This window comes from Leucopleurus acutus (assembly GCF_964270905.1).
Source record: "Leucopleurus acutus genome assembly, chromosome: 4".
Taxonomy (NCBI): domain Eukaryota; kingdom Metazoa; phylum Chordata; class Mammalia; order Artiodactyla; family Delphinidae; genus Leucopleurus; species Leucopleurus acutus.
In genome coordinates this window covers 32,899,358-32,918,391 of record NC_139146.1, presented here as the reverse complement: position 1 = coordinate 32,918,391, position 19,034 = coordinate 32,899,358, and positions in this window count along the sequence as shown.

Here is a 19,034-nt window from a genome sequence, read left to right as displayed (position 1 = left end):
TTGTGTTCCTGCCATATTCACACGTTAAAGCTCTAACCTGCAAGATGATTGTGTTTGGGACAGGGCTTTTGGAGGTAATTTAACTCAGATGAGGTCCTAAAGGTGCAGTACTAATCCAATAGGATTGGTGGCCTAAAAGAAGAGGAAGAGAGAGATCTCTCTCTCCCTCCATTCACATGCATTGAGAAAAGGCCATGTAAGGACACAGCAAGAGAGTGGTGTCTGTAAGTCAGGAAGAGAGCTCTTACCAGAAACTGTGCTGGACCTTGACCTGGGACCTCTAGCCTCTAGAACAGTAGAAATAAGTTTCTATTGATTAAGCTGCCCAGTCTATGGTATGTCGTTATGGCAGTTTGAGCAGACTAATACAACTACCCTTAGAAAGAACCACATAAAAGAGAGGACACAATTCCTCTAGGAGTGAAGCATATAGTTTTAATGAAACTGAAGGGGGCAGGGCAGAACCTTTAAAAGACTGAAGATATGACAAGAACTGGTTAGAACCAATTAGGTCTAAGATGGCCACAGATTTGACTTCAGATAGACCTTGAGTCTCATTATACACTCATTGTAATACATCAGGTATGCTAAATGACACACCCACCAGTGCTATGACAGTTTGGAGGCTAACCATAAAAGGCCAAAAAGTGGGCAGTGGCCCAATTCCTGCATATCTCTGCCTCTTCTCCAAAATAGTTGTAATAATCCTCCCATTCATTAGCCTATGAAATTGCCCAGCCCATAAAAACTAACCACCCCATATTTCAGGGCCTCTCATCTTCTGAGATGGCCCACAATTTGTCTGTGGAATGTGTTTCTCCCATGGCCGCTATCACTTTCCAAAGTTATCCCATGCCCTGGGGCCGCTCTCACCTTTTGAGACAGACTGCATTCTTGATTGGGATAGAATAGGACAGTTATACATGTAGTTGTAAAAGTCCCAGTAGAGGATTATAGATAGAGAGGGAAGGAAACCTAGGGAACTTTGGGAGACCACCGTATGCTAATGATTGCACAAGAAATGTCATGGAATGAAGCAGGCTTGCTAAGTGAAAGAAAAATGTAACCACCATTCTGCTGATTTGAATGAGCGCTATGACGGTCCTAGTTTGACCTCATAAGGTCAGACACTCTCCTGCCTGATATGAAGGAGGAGCTAGTGATGTAAACCTGACATCTACTTGAAAAATGAGGAAGAAGGCGGTCCTTTCCCCCTCCCCCACTCTCCTTTGATTATAAAAATGTAGCCCACCGAATCCTCAGGGCAGAACCCCCGGCCTGCAAGCTTGCGTCTCTCAAAAACGTCCCATATTAATAAGTCTACGTCTTGCCTCTCACTTTGCCTCCCACTGAATTCCTTTCTGCACTGAGACACAAAGAACCTGAGCCTCAGTAAGTCCAGACACCAGGTGAGTGATTCTAATTAAAAGACCGTGGGTTCAAGTCGCGATCAGAGATACATGGTTTCATTCTGCCTATGGAATGTGGATTTCTCTAAATAAATCCACTTCTTACCTATCACTTTGAGTCTCACTGAATTCTTTCTGCGACAAGACATAAAGAACCTGATCTTCATTAAGTCCTGAGACCAGGTGTGTGATTTCTATTAAAAGATAGTGGGTTCAAGTCCAAAATCTGAGTTGTATGGTTTCAAAAACTTTCCTTAATGTTTTCCATGGGGACTTACTTGTCTTCTGTCCCTTCTCTCAGTATGTATATTTAACTTATCTAATGGATACGATGTTCATAAAATTTATCATCTAAATCAGTACAGTTTTTATAACTATAGGCTGGGATCATCTAGAGCAAACTGAGACAAATTGTTACCCTTCTTATAGAGAATGTCTGCCCATTCCTAGGGCCATCGTAAGTGGACTATCCCATGTTAATTGTCCAGTGATGGCTTTGGTTGGTGATACTGGGTCATTATCCATTGGTTACTCCCAATCTTTGTTTTCCTGCTGTTTTCAGATGTTACCCATGTTCGCTGCTTTCCTTCACTGCCTAAGTACAAATAGAGCCAATTTTCCTTTGATGCCAGATTAGTATTTACAGAATCTTTGATTTATACTGTCTCCAACTATAATTTAAGACAAGTTCTCTGAATTTCATGATAATTTATTCAAAGATATCTTATATATCAGTTCAAAGATACAACATTTAGGCCATTTTTTCCAGAGGCAAAGATCAGGCAAGAAGCATGATATTCATTATATAAATAAATGGATTTTTAATATAAAGAGTAATTTGTAGCCTTGCTATTCCTACTTCTCTACTAATTCTAAGGAGCATGGGTAGAAGAGGAGAGGGAAGAATCTCATTTATTTAGCTCAAGGTCCTTAACAATGTCTATAGGTGGACTGTGGTCTCTATAGTCCAGTCTTGAAAGGTAAGACAGTTATATGGGGTTCTTTATGACAGAGTAGTGTTTTTAAAAAATAATAGCTTCCTCATTTCCTCCTAAATAATGGAAGTTCTCCCACCGAATGACACATAAGTGGGATATATTTTTATTATTAACATATTTGTGAATTTTCTATTTCTTCTACATTAAGCAATCTATTTTTAAAATATATTAGAGGATATTGAGTGGAAAATACACTCTGTCCCAGAGTTGTGATTAAGGCCTCAAATTGTGGACAAGAGGCACTAAGTATCCTACTTTGAAAGCCAGTATGTAATAGAAGCCAGCCATATTCCCACAGGACTTGTTAAGAGGTGAAAAGTACATACCACCCCTTGCCAACAGTGACTAAGAAGAGAACTGGGGACGGAAAAGGGAATCATCAGCCTTGTAGGGTGTGCTAGTTGAGAGTGATGCTAACCGCTATAACTAACAAAGACCTATATTTCAGAATAAAATAAAATTTTATTTTTCTCTCATGCAGTTGAACAATGTGGGTGTTCCCGATTGGATGGTTTTCCTTTAAGCACTCTTTCCAGCTTGTAACTTTGCCACTTTCAGCACATGGCTTCCAACTTTGTCCTGGGTGGGTGGGTGGGGGTCATCTCCATTCCATCCAGCTAGAAAGGGAAGACATGGAGGATTATTCATGGGAGGGTGTTATGGGCTGTACTAGCTTGGTAGGGCAGCCATAACAAAATACCACAAACTGGGTGGCTTAAACAACAGAAATTTATTTTCTCACAGTTCTGGAAGCTAGAAGTCCAAGATTAAGGGGGCAGCAGGTTTAGTTTCTTGTGGGGCTTCTCTCTTTCACTTGCAGATGGCCACCTTCTGGCTGTGTCCTCACATGGTCTGTCCTCTCCATGTGTGCATCCCTGGTGTCTCTTTGCGTGTCCAAATTTCCTTGTCTGATAAGGATACCAGGTTGGATTAGGGCCCACCCTAATGGGCTCATTTTAATTTAATCACTTATCTCCAAATATAGTCACATTCTGAGATACTAGGAGTTAGGGCTTCAATATATGAATTGGGGGAGGATATAATTCAGTAACATGGGCCAGCCATTAAAGTCATATAAATTACTTCCACTCAATGGAATCCTTGGCTAGAACTCCAACTCCTGGCTACACCTAAATGCAAAAGGAACTAGGAAATGTAGCCTACCTGTGTAGCCAGGAAGAAGAGAAAGGAAAATGAATGGGTTTGATCAGGGAGCAGAGTCTTCCATAGTCCGGTCACCAAATATCCATTTCACACTTCTTACTCATGGTGTTTACCTACCCTACCTCCACAGACTCAATGTGTATGATCTCCAGGTGGTGAGCAGTCTTACTATAATATCCAGATATAGCTTCTGCTGGTTCAGTGACTATGAATTTAAAAGACAAGTTATCTCCTCACCTCCTGCCTCCATACCTAATATATAATGGTGAAGCAGGAACAGAATAACAGCAGTAAACTGTCCAAATGAGGAAGAATGAGAGAGACACAGCAGTGTCTGGTACATAGCAATAATGAACTCCTGTAGGGCAGGCATTATAGGGTCCTTTGCTCTGGCATTTCTTGATTAGATCCTTATTCTGCCCTCTGGGAGGACCATTCCTGATCACTGCTCTGTGAGGCCACTGGCTCTACTTTTTGTGAGATTCATTCTTGTCTATTATCCTCCATGGCCACATCTCAAGTGCACTTTGGGCATATACTCATTGGGAGTTGTTCAGATTTTGCAGTCCACTTCCTGGTTAGGTAAGTTTGGGCACCCATGGATTGGTTGAAGATTCAGGAAGTCAAAGGCGTATATAATTTCTTTGGTAAGACAATGCTCTCAACACCTTAGGAAGACTTTTACCTACTTGCTTCTAATCAGTTCCCCATGCCAATAAGCTTACATGAAATTCTTTCCCAAATATAACTCTCAAACCTGGTTTATGCCTTTGCTGCCTCCCTTCCATGCTTCTCTCCTCTTGGAAGCTTAAGGGAAACTACCTTGAGTTCATATGAAACAATAGTTTGTGGTGGAAATACACTATCGTCAATTCAATCTCAAAAGCAGAGCTGAGTTCCTTGTTCAGTTAAGTCTTATGGGGCCTCTGTTATTCAAAGGCCTTATCAATTTCTTACTATTTAGAATCTAGAAAAGTTAGCTTTTCTTAATTTTTGAAAGCCAGGATTTCTGGATTCTTTCTATACCCTTTCATTTCTGTTTGCAGACTGTGCAAGTCTTTCCTCATCTCATTTCTTTCTCGTGATACCTTGTTAAAGGCATTGAGTAAAAGCCAAGATTCGCACACCTGTAAACCACTTGCCCTACAATGACTGGTTCAGGTGCCATTGTTTTACCTTCCACGCAGGAGGTGGTTTTGCCAGATATTTTGCCATGCATAATGTCTGCATCTTTCCAACTCCAATGTTATTATTTATTTACTTAATTTGGATCTTCGTTGCAGCATGTGGGCTGGGCTCTTAGTTGCCACATGCGGGATCTAGTTCCCTGACAAGGGATCGAACCCACGCCCCCTGCATTGGGAGTGCAGAGTCTTAACCACTGAACCACCAGGGAAGTCCCCAATATTATTTTTCTTACCCCTTGCTGCCTTTGTTTGAGGCAATATTCCACCCCAGTACCAATTTTTATGTTAGTTTTGATAGGTTAACTACCATGATAGACAAACATAAAAACTTTGGAGAGAAGAATAAAAGAATAAAAGTTTATTTCTGTTTACTTAGCAATAATGTGGGTCAAATTTCGGGGAAAGGAGTGTTGGGTCTATGTGTTCATTTGGGGGCCCAGCTTGTTGGAGGGTCTGCTATCTTCTGCGCTCCTCCTGGGCATTGATAACCAACCTGAAGCTAAGGGAAAGACATCGAAAATTATTTCTTAGAGATTTTAATGGTCTCAGGCTAAAAGTAGTACACTTTACTTCTGCTCTTTGCATAGAACTCAGTGTCGTGGTCACACAAAAATGCTAGCAATTCTGGAAAATATAGACTAGTTTTGTGCTCACTGAAAACATATTTGGTAATCAGATAGTTGTCTGTGCCACTGTGGAGTAAAATATTTGTGGGATAAAGGTCTTTCCTAACTTCCTTACTGAAGCTAAGTGAAGGGGAACCCAAAACGATAACTCATGAAGATTGGTGGTGTCTTTAAGAAGGGGAAACTGATTTCTCTTCCCTTAACAGGTACTTTCTGAGCTTCAGTCCTCCAGAGGATAGAACATGGTAAGAGATTTCTGGGGAGAACTTTAGGGGGCCCAGGAGTATAGCATAAATTCTTACTAAATTCCTCCACTCCCACACTGGAAAGGAGAGAGTTTAAGGGCCTAGGTAGTAAACAGAGACTGGCATTTACTTTTTTGAAGACAAGAGGCTCCATGGAGTAACAGGGATTGAGGGACGAGTGATATACAGTAGTTTGTCTGGAGAAGAAAATTAGGACAATTGCTTCCCAGTGTCAGGTCTGCAAGGCTTGTGAGATGTGGCTTCACATGGAAGAGCACAGAGGGTGGTGAATGGACAACTTTTATGTATTGCATAGGTAGCCACTGAGAAGAGTGACAAAATGCCCAACCAGAGAAGTTGTGGGGAGATGTGTCATTGCCGGTGAAGCCAAAGGGACACATAGCTGCTCTTCTAAGGAAGTCTCTTGAGCAAAGGAGGAGGCTTAAGTGAAAGTGTATACCAGGCGGAGGAAACCATGAATACCACGCACATGCAGATCCTAATATCAGTAAAGTCCGCAATAACAGATGAAACCAGAAAACCAGAATGTGATCGGGAGTACCAGTCAACTACCAGCAAGCAGGAAGTTGTACAGACAGACCATGCTCCTCTCTTCCTTATCCCTGCCCCACACTAGAGGAGATAGAACCTTCTCCCTGACACTATCTATTCCATGCATCTGAGGCTTCTGGTTTAGTTTATGTAGGTGGTAGAGAGGAAATTAATTTTGGATCTAGTTCAAGTTTGAAGTTTCAAAATGAATAAGATTATTTTTTTGTTTTTGTTAACAGCTTTACATTTGACATACAATAAGCTGCATTTATGTAAAGCATGCAATTTATATATATTGAATATCCTCTTTCTCCTCTCTCTCTCTCTCTCTCTGTATGTGTATATATATATATATATATACACACACACACACACACATATATATATACACACACATATATATATACACACACATATCTGAGAAATCACCCCAAATCAATATCCATCACCAGCAAAATTTTTTCATGTCCCTTTGTAAAACTCTTTTTTGCCTGTCTTCTTTCATCCAGCATACTTGTTTTGAGATTCATCCATTTTGTTGTGACAATAGTTCATTCCTTTTTATTGCTGAGTAGTATTCCATTGTTTGAATGTTCCATAATTTGCTTATCCATTCACCTGCTGATAGACAGTTGTACTGTTTTCAGATTTTAGCTATTACAAATAAAACTGCTATGAATATTTTTGTACAAATCTTTTTATAGATATGCTTTCATTTCTCATGAGAAACACTGAACAGTGAAATAGAGGGTTGATATGGTAGATGTATGATTAACTAACTCAGAAATGGCTAGACTGCTTTCCAACATGGTTATATCATTAAATATTCTCACCAGCATTGCATAAGAATTCTATTCCTCCATGACCTTGCCAACACTTGGTATTGTTCATCTTTTTAATTATAGTCTTTCTGAAAGCATGTTGTTATATTCATTGTGATTTTAATTTGCATTTCCTTAGTGACTAATAAGTTTGGGCATCTTTTCATGTATTTGTTTACCATTTATATGTCTTTGGTGAAGTGTTCAAATATTTGCCATTTTTTTATTATTAAGTTTTGAAATTTTATATTCTATATATAAGCCTTTTGTCAAAGATATGATTTATAACTATTTCCCCCAAGTCTGCAGCTTGTCTTTTTATTCTTTTAAGTGTCTTTTGAAAATAGAAGTTTTAATTTTAATAAAATGCATTTTTTCTTTTTATGAATCATGCTTTTTTTGTTGTAATTAAGAGATCTTGACCTAATCCAAGATCACAAATAATTCTTCCTGTATTTTCTTCTAGATTTAGCTTTTTAACTTAAGTATGTAATTCATTTAAGTCAATTTTTGTACATAGCAGGAAGTATAGGCCAAAGTTCTTTTTTTTTTTTTGCATGTGAATTTCTAATCGTTCCAGTATAATTTGTTGCCAGACTATCATTTCTCCTCTACAGTATCTTTGGACATTTTGCAAATATCAGTTGTCTATATGTGTATGTGATCATTGATCTATTTGTCTATATTTAAACCAATACCACATTGTTTTAATTATTTACAATAAGGTTTGAAGTCAGGTAGCATAAATTCTCTGACTTTACCCTTCATTTTTCAAAGGTGTTTTGGCTCTTCTTTATCCTTTGCATTTCCTTTCAGCTTGTAACTTCCTACAAAAAAGCCTGCTGGGGTTTTGACTGGGATTGCATTGACTTTATTTATCAGTTTAGGGAGAATTGACATTTTGACATTACTGAGTCTTCCAATCCATGTGCACAATATATTTCTCCATATTTTTGGACTTTCTTTAATTTTCCCCAGCAAATTTTGTAGTGTTCAGTGTATAGGTCCTTTACATCTTTTTCAAATCTATCCCTAAATATTTCATCTTTATGATGTTATTATAGGTAACTTCAAAAATTTTAATTTATGGTAGTTTCTATCATGTAAAAGTAAAATTGATTTTTGGATATTGACCTTTTATCCTTGCTAAACTCACTTACTAGTTCTAGTAGCTATTTCATATATTTCATCAAATTTTCTACATAGACAATTATTTCATCTGTGAATTAAGACAGTTTTAGTTTTTACTTTCCAGTCTGAATGCTGTATATTTCTTTTTCATGCTGTATTGCGGTCAAGTGCCAAAACCTCCAGTGTGATGATGAATGGAAGTGATGAGAGGTGACATCCTTATTTTATTCTTTATCTTACTAGAAAAATGTCAGTTTTACCATACATGTGCTATTAGCCAAAGGATTTGTCATAGGTGATCTTTATCAGGTTGAGAAAGTTCCCTCCTGTTTCTTGTTTGCTGAGAGTTTATATATTTTTTTTAAAATCAGGAATGCATGTTGGATTTTGTCAAATGCTTTTTCTGCACTTATTTAGATAACCAAGAGTTTTAAATTTTTTAATCTCAATATGTTGAAGTATTTTGATTGCTTTTTGAGAAAAATTACATTTTTCCTTACATTCCTGAGATAAATCCCTTTTGGTTGTGATGTATTATAGTTTTTATGTATTTTTAGACTCAATCTTCTAAAATTTTGTTTAGAATTTTTGCATCTGTGAAAATGAGAAATATTGTTCTATAGCTTTATTGTGATATATTTGTTTAGTTTTGGTGTCAGGGTAATGCCGGCTTCATAGAATGAATTGGTAAATAGTTCTCCTGTTCAATTTTCTGGAAATGTTTGTGTAGAATTGATATTTTTTATTTCTTAAATATTTGTTAGAACTCACCATTGAAGCCATCTGGCCTGGAGTTTTCTTTGTGGGAAAATTTTTGACTACAAATTCAATTTCATTAAAACAGAGCTGTTTAGATTATCTATCTTCTTGGGTGAGCTTTTGCAGTATCTTTCCAAGAATTCGTCCATGCCATTTAAGATGTTAAATTTATTGGCATAAAGTTGTTCATAATATTCCCCTGTTATACTTTTACTTACATGAACATGTTCTAGTTGACCTCTTCCATTCCTGAGAGTGGTAATTTGTGGCTTCTGTTAACTTTTTTTGCTAATCAGTCTGGCTAGAAGTTTATTAGTTTTATTGATCTCAACAAATCAGCTATTTGTTTCACTGATTTTCTCTACTGTTTTTTAATATTAAGTTTTAAATGTGAAAAATAACCATAACTGAGAAAGGTAATTTGATCAAGATGTTGTGAAGGGATCTGCTACTCAGTGGGAAAGCAAGATTTGACATTTGAGAGCAGTAATTGGAAAAATAAAATCATTTCATAGTAAGACTCCTAAACTGGTTACATATGTTTAGTATAATTACATATTAATACTATCATTCAAATATAATTTGATTGTTAACATGCATTATGTATTTTGAATGTCAAATAATGTAGTGCAGTATTTCCCAAGAAGGGGGCCACTGGACATTACTTCCCTGAATATTAATGTTTGCTAGTGAAAAAAATATTTAGTCTTCAAATGGTAGGAAACAATGGTTAAACTGAGTTGGATAAATTTCTGTAGTTTTTCTCATACTTTTAAATATTACATTGTGTATCTTTAATCTCCATGAGAGGGATATAGAGCACAGTATTTCCCAAATATATTTGACCTGGGATCCTTTTTTTTTTTTTTTTAATGGATCATCTAGAAGGACAGGAATTTAACAAAACATCTTTTGGTGAATGTTAGTAGGTTGAATGAGCTTTAAAGTGAAACAAACCTAGGTTTAAATCCTTACCCTGGGGGATTCCCTGGTGGTACAGTGGTTAAGAATCTGCCTGCCAATGCAGGGGACACAGATTCGAGCCCTGGTCCAAGGAGACCCCACATGCCACGGAGCAACTAAGCCTGTGTGCCACAACTACTGAAGTCCGTGCGCCTAGAGCCCCTTCTCCGCAACAAGAGAAGGCACCGCAATGAGAAGCCGACGGACCGCAACAAAGAGTAACCCCGCTCTCCACGACTAGAGAAAGCCCGTGCGCAGCAACAAAGACCCAACGTAGCCAAAAATAAATAAATTAACAACAACAAAAAAATCCTTACCCTGGAAGCAATTTGATCTTGGTCAAGTAACTTAAAGCCCGTGAGCCTCTGTTCATCTTCAAAAGAGGATATTAAGAGTTCCCTTTTGGGGTGTTGGGATGATTAGAAATAATGACTATAAAGCACCTGGTAAAATGCCTGACACATAGTAGATGCTAAATTATTGGTATCAATATTAATGCTAATAACTTAATCTCCAATAATACAGGATGCTAAAAGAGAAAAGGTGCTTTACTTCCATTACTAGAGCTGACATAAGAGCATTTTGTACAATTTGGAATAATGATTTTTGTATTAAAAAATTATAACACACCTATCTTTATTCCTGAAATTACATCCAATGAAAAACATAATGTTAGGGCAAAATTGAATTGAATTCAGGAAGAATACCATGAATTTCAGCGTTTCTGTCCATCACTGATTTCTTACGTGATTATGAACAATTTAAACTCTCTTAAGCTTTGGTTCCCTCATTTATAAACTGTAGCATTTGTACTGGAATTTTCATAATGGTTTACTTTTCAATACTGATATTTATCCTTGAAAGATGTACTACCTTAAATTTAATCTCTATTTATAGGGTGTTCTGTTGTTATCTCTAACCCTTATTCTAGAAAAAGAAACATCAGCCTAACTTGATTTAGATTTTCAATCTCAAATCCTTACCCTCTGAGCAATGCTTTACCCACTTTTACCCTTAACCTTTAGCCTTTATAATTCTAATGCAGTTACTGTAAAGACAACACTTTTGGTTGTCTGCCCATGGTTCACTTTTCCCCTTCTTCCTAATAAAACCTGAACTTATTCAGGTATACAATGCTCCCATATGCAGCCATGTGCCCCCAAGAGAAGGTGGGTGACCCTGTCCCAGCTACAGTAGTATATGTAACTAGTTTGCCTAAAGGTAAGCTGATTAAACTTGCTAGTCATGGGTCCAAGAATGGAAATGTGACCCAATCCTAGCCAATGAACTGTGAACTGAAATCAGCCAGTACATTTTCTGGAAAACGACCTCAATCCTAAGAGATATCCACATCAAAGGATGGTATATTTCTTTTTATTGTCTGAATTAGGCATTTGGTCCTGCTTCAGCCATCTATCTAATTAGCCTGTGAATCAGCTCAAAGCAGGGAGGGGAAAAAGGAGAGATTGTAAGAACCTGTGTTTGGATGACATTGTTAGAGTGCTTAAGTAACTTGCCCTGAAACCTGAACTTTCTATGAGTTTCTATTATGTAAGATAATAAGTTTTCTTTGTGTTTAAAATTCCTTAGGGTTTCTGTTACTTGTGGCCAAAAGCATACTGTCAAATATTTAGACTCATAACCTGATAATTTCTAATTTTTATTTTTAATACTTCTTGTTTGCATTCTTTTTTTTAAGGAATCTAGTTTATTTCTTTTTAAAATTTGTTTATTTATTTTATTTTATTTTCGGCTGCATCGGGTTTTAATTGCAGTGTGGACTTCTCTCTAGTTGCAGTGCGTGGGCTCCAGAGTGCATGGGCTCTGCAGTTTGCTGTACACAGCCTCTCTAGTTGAGGCGTGTGGGTTCAGTAGTTGTGGCAGGCGGGCTCAGTTGCTCCTTGGCATGTGGGATCTTAGTTCCCCACCAGGGATAGAAATGCACCCCCTGCATTGGAAGGTGGATTCTTAACCACTGGACCACCAGGGAAGTCTCCCAGTTTGCTTTCTTATGCTAGTAAAACTCATAAGAGCTGAGCATTTCAAATGCAAGTTGCAAATTTGAAAAGGGAATATCCATGGTAAACAATTGTTGGGGTTAACAATCATGGAGTGTTATCTTGTTTCCTCCAGGTAGTAGATGTGCTTTGTGATGCTGCAACAAAGTAATATTTATGATGACAGGCAGATAAGCTAGGAAGGACAATCTGTTTAATTATTTCCTTATCAAAGAACCCTAGTATTTTACTTTAGAGATTTTTTAATTTGGTAAAATTTTATTAAAACCCCAGTTTTGACATTAGTTTTAATATATTTTTTCTTCTAAAAAATAAAACTTTTTTTAGTGAAGACTATTGGAGAAGTAACTTTAAGTTTTTGGCCAGAATGAATGTTTCCATAAACCTCTTCTTACCTCCAAGAAAAAAAGACCTTTGGTATTTGAAAATACTCTTCATTGCTATATAGAATCAGTGAACAACTCCTGTAAAATGAGTAAGTTTTAGAATCCAGGACTTAGGTCTGATGTTGATTAGCTATGAGGAAAGAAGTGAATCAAATAGGCAATTATAATGAAAAGGAATTTTACAGCCACATTATATTTCACAGGAACAATAGTCTAAAATTTGATTTTAACCATATTGAACATATATTGGATTAGTATTTAAATGTATTGGTATAAGACAAATTTTCCATGAATCCTGTTATGGAAGAGGTTGCCTCTGAGGTAGCTATAGCCCTGAAACAGTGACTTGACTTATGAGGGTTCCAACGGCACATTCCTCAAGGGTTTATGGTTTATGCCACAAACTTACTGCATGTGGAGCTGGACTCTTTAGGTACTTAAATGATTCTCACTTAATGCCTTTTTAGGAATTATTGTTTACTTGGTATAAACTATAAATTGTACTTTGCCAGTCACTGGCAAAAACTCACCCACTCTTTGGGAAAGGCTCCCTTTATCACAAAATATCTTTCACTGTCAGGTGGTGTTGAGTGACTGTTACGCCAAGAATGAACATGATGCCTTGGTAATAATTCTGGATTTGCCTGTTGTAGTTCACTCCGAGAGTGTAAGCTAATTCACCAAGAAACATGCTTTGATTTTCATCCTCATCATTAGGATGGATGAGTCATATAAGAGGTCTGAGGTACTTTATGATTAAATCCAGGAAGGTTTGGAAGCATCATAATTCCATGTTTCCCATGATAGACATAGCCAGATTTCTTAAGAATTTTTGGAGTTTTTAAAGAGGTGGGTAGCTGACCAAATGTTTCAATGCTTATTCTGTTGGAATTTCAGGATTTAGTTAGCTGATTTTTTTTTTTTTTTTCCTTTTCCTTTTTCTCTTTCTACACTTAGAGGAAAAGAAACATTCCTCAGGGCCTGGGTTTAATGTTTGGTTGGGGGTCTAGATTTACTCTATGACTGCTCTTGACAGAGGGTAGCTCCTAAGTTGAGGTCCCTTGTTTTCACCTAGGAACCTAGACTGAGACCTAGAATTTGGGATAACACCTACTTTTGGAGTACACTGTTGGTCTTCTTCCTTTTGGAGTAGTTTGAGTTTTTTTATTTCAAAATCTCAGTTGAGATATAATTTTCTTCTTGGTCTTTGGACCAATCGCTTTGCAATGCCAAGAACATTTGCCTATGTCTAATTGACTTGTTTTGAGGGGTTGTGCCAGAGACCAGGGTCTGCCTCAGCTGTAGAGTTGTTTCACTCAAGCTCATTCCCTTCCTGGAAACACTTGCATCCAATGACAGATAGAGGTGAGTCCATAGAAGTTTTTTCCACTTTAGTTTGATGAAGGATGGTGCTAATCAGCAAGAGTTGCTCCACGTGGTCCCCCAACCCCTCACCCCCCACCCAGATTGACTGAAGCTTTGTTAGACCGTGTTGTGTCAAGGTTCAGCTTTTCACTCTGCCCAATCTTAATTCTCCCCTCTTTGTCTCATAGGTGTAGATCCCTAATAAACCTCCGCGGCACAAATAAGGAATTTGGGCTTCATCTGAGGGTGATTGGAATCTATTGAAGGGTTTTAATCAGAAGTATTATGTGATTAAATTTGCATTTTAAAAAGTCACTTTATCTGCAGAAAGGAGTAGATAAGAGTGGAAATATTCTTAATGCCCTGGAGGTACGGTCAGTGGAACTGTGTGCAGGGAGGCCAGCTACGATGCTGCTGCAGAAATTTAAGCGAGAGATGAGTTGGTTAGGACTAATAATGTGACAATGGCCGTAGACTTGTTATTTATTTATTTGTTTTATTGGTTGAAGGGATGCCAATGAAGGAGAGTCAAGGAAGACTCCTGGTCTCTGACTTGAGCAATGAGAATTCTTCCTGTAAAGAAGATACAATTGAATGGCTGTCTATATAGCCAGTAGGACAATTTCTAGACAGAAAGCCTTTATTTCTAAGATGAATAACATGAATAAGGGTTATAACAGTATAATAACAGTTATGTTATACTGTGTTTTGGTGTCAGAGTTTTTGTTCTTCGGTGCTGCCGTTACTGACTTACCCCTATTGAGTTGTAAGTTACATGACAAGATTTACAGTAAGGAAATCTTGCCTCAAAATGACTGCGGCTGAAGATCTGCTTCCTTTCCCAGGCCTGTTTTGCTTCCATATCACACTATCTTGGCTCTGGGCATCAAAGTGTTACAATAAAAAGATCACTTGTATTGAGAACTATCCCCAACTAGCCTTATATGATTCTAAAGAGATTGTTTCTTTTTAATCTTCATAAAGACAGTATATCTGAATTATAATTCTACATCTGACCCATTGCTCTCAAATCAAACTTTGATGGAGTTGAGGACAAATTTACCGTAGTAAATTATATTACCTTCTCTGAGTATTGACTGATGATGAACAGACTATCTCCTTAACTGAATGTCAAGAATTTTTGTTTTATAATCTCTATCTTGGAATGCCTTCATCATATTTGTTTCAATTCTTTTTAAATTTATTTCAGAGGCTGAGGAAATTAGATGGAAAAAGAAGTGCTAGAGGTGGCAGCCAATGGTATATGTAGAAAAGTACTTTTATAGTCTCCCTGAATACTAACTTTGTTGGTACCAGGCTGGAATGAGAAGAGAGGGATGGATGTCTTTGATTTCAGTGTTGGATTTCCAAAAGAGAAAAGCTGATGATTTCTTTAGATGTTAAAAGCCAGGAGTCATTATCATCCAGAGTCTCAAGGAAAGACCAAGTAATCCATTAAAAAAACAAAATGTTCCGTACAGTAGCAATAAACACCTAATATTTTAGTTATGTGTGGCATGAAACAGTCCATGTAAGTGATTTTTCCAGATAGCATATCTGTGTTAAAGTGCTAAAACTTTATTTTTTTTCAAGGAATCTTTTTAAAATGTGTTAAACATTTCCTTAGTTTTTTTCAAAGAAAAGGTATTTGGTATTATTTAAACATTTTCTCACTGTCTCAGTTCTATTGTATAAATAATAGCTAATGAGCCATAATGTGACACACTAATATTACCAATGATTATCTCATTTGGGTTGTTTTATACTGAAGAGCTTCAGGTTACTATGCTTTTCAATTTTTTTACCTCTATTACTTTTAGTTTTTCTTACTTTTTTGAATTATATAAACATAACAATGAACAGAGTTTCTTGTGAGTGAGAAACAGACTTAAATTATAGATTTGTTACATATCTTTGGCTATTTATTTGTTCATTGTGTATTTCATTCATTCATTCTTTCTATTTCCTTTTTCTTTTTCTTTTACTTGCTGATTCTTACAACATTACTGGTATAGGTTATCAGATAAGAGAGCCAAAATACTCTATTTATAAGATCACACTTTGTCCTAGTTGAGCTTAAAAAAAAAAAACAAAAAAAACGCCCAAAACCCCCCAAACCACCCCCCCCACCAAATTACAAATGTCCTGGCATCAGATTTTGTCTTAATTTATATTATGAAGCTACAAATAGGGTTAACATTGTTTCAGGCATGAATTTTAACATAATATAAGGGTTACTTGAGCCTGTGCCACTTGTGCACACGAACAAAATCCCTAAGCAATTAACTGGCCTTTTTTTAAAAAAAAAACTGGCCTTCTTAACCCCAGGTGTTCTTTATCAAGTTCAATTCTTGAGGAGCAGGGAAGGAAGCTGTTGGAGAAGGGCACTGTCATAGTAGTCAGTGATTCATGATGTATATTTGCCAGCGGAGACACTGTATCTTGAGTAGAGCATGGGCTGGAGCTCAGAGGAGTTGGAAGATAGCAGAAATGACCATCACAAATGGCACCTGGGGCTCAGATCATCTTCAGTCATTGCAGGGAGAAGTTTTTGTAGTTGATTTTTTCCTTCCTTTTTTGGGGGAGGGGAATGGGAGGATCAGGAGATACCTTTTTCTGTAATCTTTTGTTTTCTCTCGTGTATTTTTTTCTAAAGAATTTAGAAAAACAAACCAACCAAAACCGGGTGGTTCAAGATCTCATGGCCAAAAGCTTTGAAAAAGAATTCCCTAGTGATTGTAAAGCTGTTGCAGCTGAGAGCAATAAGGTCTGAGCTTACTGCTCTTGAGAGCCTAACAGACTTGGGCTTAAGTAATGCTTCTGCTCTTCCAAACCAACTGACCTTCAAGAAATACTTAACCACTTCAAATTACAGTATCCTCACCTGTGAAATGGAGGTAATAATATCTACCTCATAGAGTTGAGAGGATTCAATAAGATCATATACCTGGGGAAAGCATTGGAAGAATTGTAGCATTTATAAATAATGTACTAATAATATTCAACTTTCTTGTCTTGGTTTCTAAGTTCAAGTTCCTTTGTAACTAATAAATCAATAGTCTTTACAGACTGCTTTTGCCAAAAGAATTTTAGTTTTATCTGGGTTTCATTACCTTCCATTTTATCCTCCTTTTAGGAAGATGAAAACGTGTTTTGGAATATTCTCTGTGGTTTTAAAGCAGGAAATTGGGAGAGGGAAAGAAGATATTCAAGTTCCTTATCTTTGCTATAGCAAGTCTTGGATTTGCAATAAATATTTTGCATGGGAAAAAATGATTCTTGGACAGTTTTACAATGCCAAAACAAGTCCTCTGGATTCCACATTTGTTTAGTTTCTTAAAAATTGTACTCTCATTTGTTATAATAATTCACATTTGCATATTTGGTATGTATGATGTATATATATTTTTTCTTTACTATCGTTTAGTATAGTACCAATAGTCAAGCCCATCACCTCAAGGAATCTAAATCTAAGATGTTATTTAACTCATGTACATTCGAGGGACTATGGTAGGTGCTGGGCATACTTCCATGCAAAGATTTTAGTACATTGTTCAGCAGAGTGGACCTTTACCAAGGTCAGCCATTTGAAAATGAAAGAAGAAACAACTTCAGTGTCTCATCAGTAGAGAAATGGTTAAATAAATGATAGTAAATCCATACAATGGAATGCTGTGCAGCTGTTAGAAAGAATGAGGAAAAGCCATATGCACTGAGTTGGAAACATCTCTAAGACGTATTAAATAAAAAAAGCAAGTCTGAGAACTATGTACATGACATGACTCCATTTAGGTTAAAAGATATCCACATATACATATGTAATATGTATATGTCAAATATATACATTTTATTTATAGATTTATACCTATCCCATAGACAGAAACTAGAATACCCATCACCTGTGACCTTGGGGAAGGGAGCAGTTAAGTCAAGGAGGAATTTATTGTTTTGCTCTAACAATTGTGCATCATTTGGATCACTTAGAATGTAGTATTCTTGTTTACTTCCATGCATTTTTAAAATGATGACTGGACAACACAATTGGAGTAAGATCAAGAAAACTTATATAAATCTTTTTAAAATTATTTCTATGATAAAATTTAAATGACATAAAATTCACCATCATAACCATTTTTAAGTGTACAGTGCAGTGGCTTCAATTACATTCACATTGTTGTGCTACCAATCAACACCATCCATCTTCAGAGCTCTTCACCTTGCAAAACTGAAACTCTGTACTCATTTAGCAATTCCCCATTCGCCTCTTCCCCTAGCCCCTGGCAGTGACCGTCCTACTTTCTGCTCTATGATTCTTTTTTTTTTAAATACAACAGAAAGTTTAAATCTTAGTTTTCTTTCATTAGGGTAACACCATTTCCCAAGGAAATTATACAATTTAACACATTATTTCACAGCCAAATGCACTACATCTGCCTGCTTGTGCTTTGGGTTCGTTTTGTAACAGCTGAACCGACTTCCACGCCTCTTCACTGGGTGAACCGTCCTTGCGGCGCCTCTTGATGACGTGCCTGGTTTTAAATGCCTGCGCCGGCTGTGCGCGCAGCAGCAGGAGGTTGGAGAGAAGCGACGCCTGGCTGTGCTGGGATTTGTACCCAGTGCGGGGGGGCGGGGACCGCAGCACAAAGGGGCTCCCGGCAGGAGTGTGGAGCGTGTGTGAGGTTTCCTCGTGCAACAACTCTGACTTAGCGGAGGTTTCATGTGTAGAAACTACCATATTCCTTATAAAGACAGTTGCCATGTTGTGGCTGAATCCGCACAGACGGAGGCTGCCTGGCCGACAGCGTTCGGAACCCGAACCCGCCTTTGCGCTGGGGAAGATGCCGTCCCTCTGAGTGTCCGCAAGCTGCTGTTGCTGTAAATTTGACTGCCTCAAGTACTTCATGTAAGTAGAATCGTATAATATTTGTATTTCTGTGACTGGTTTATTCCACTCAGTGTGTCCTCAGCTGCTAGGTCATGTCCTCAGGGTTCATCCATGTTGAATTTCCTTCCTTTTCAAGGCTGAATGATATTCCCGTGTGTGTATCACATTTTGTTTATGCATTCGGTAAATCTTTTAAAAGTGATGTTTCAGTTGGCTATAATACATAATAAAAATGTGGATAAGGATGACATTATGTTTAAAGAAAACTGAAAATCAGAAAAGAATTTAAGAAGAACTTGTAAAGTTACTGTTGTCACATAGATGGTAGAATAATCTCTCTGAGAGTTGCCCCTCCCCCCTTTTTCTTGGTCTTAGGGAATATGAATCAAGAAAGAATTGGAAAATTAAATACTTGCTCCTATAGATTGGAAAATGGATAATCCAAGTAAGACCAGACAAATAGGGAATAATTTCACTATTTGAGTCTTACCTCAAACATTCTGTTACATGTAAATTCGTTAGTGC